The sequence below is a fragment of the Saprolegnia diclina genome (genome assembly GCF_000281045.1).
Source record: "Saprolegnia diclina VS20 unplaced genomic scaffold supercont1.39, whole genome shotgun sequence".
Classification (NCBI taxonomy): domain Eukaryota; phylum Oomycota; class Saprolegniomycetes; order Saprolegniales; family Saprolegniaceae; genus Saprolegnia; species Saprolegnia diclina.
Window position 1 is genome coordinate 452092 of NW_008246106.1, and position 787 is coordinate 452878.

Genomic DNA, 787 nt, shown 5'->3' on the forward strand with positions numbered 1-787 from the left:
CAGATGAGCGCTATCGCGCTGGCTGCTGCCAACGGGCACGAGTTGGGTACACCGATATACCGCGCATCCTAGATGCAAGCAGTACTAGTAGATGTACTGACGGACTGTCGCCGAAGCGTGCACAACGAGCGCGTGTAGAACGAGATGCGTCCATTGCTACGCGGGCTCGCCGATGGCGTCGCACGCGAGGCACGCGCGCTATCGCTTGTAGCCTCGTAGCCTTGTTGCAGGTCTAGGAGAAGCGCATCATCTCGGGGTAGTCACATCGCCGTCGTGTCCACGTGGCCGTCGCGTCCACGAGGCCGTCGACAGCATTGGCCAGAGATCCGGCTTTGCGCGACTTCGGTCGCTCGTCACGCATGCTGCAGCGATGCCACGTCGACGGCCACGGAGCGGAAGCGCTTCAACTGGCACGGCCATCGGAAGTCGGTGTCGGGAAATGTGCAAGATGGCGGAAAGGCTGCTGCCTGGAACGCGTACTGATGATTGGCTGAAACCCATTATTTCCTCGATTTGGATTGGCCATTGAATATTATATATATTCAGCCATTGCGATTGGCTAAAATGCTGACACACTGACGTACCGGTGCGCCGCAGCCGCCGGTGGGGTCCATCGGTCGGCCAACTCGAGTTTTCAACAAAGTCGCTCAAACTTGGTGAGGTGATAGAGGACACTCTGGAGAGCTCAAAACACCTCGTCGCGTCGACGTTGGCAATGTCTCGCGCTCCCTACGGGCTTCGCCACTAATCATGGCACAAGCCATTTCTAGACACATATTGCCAGTTT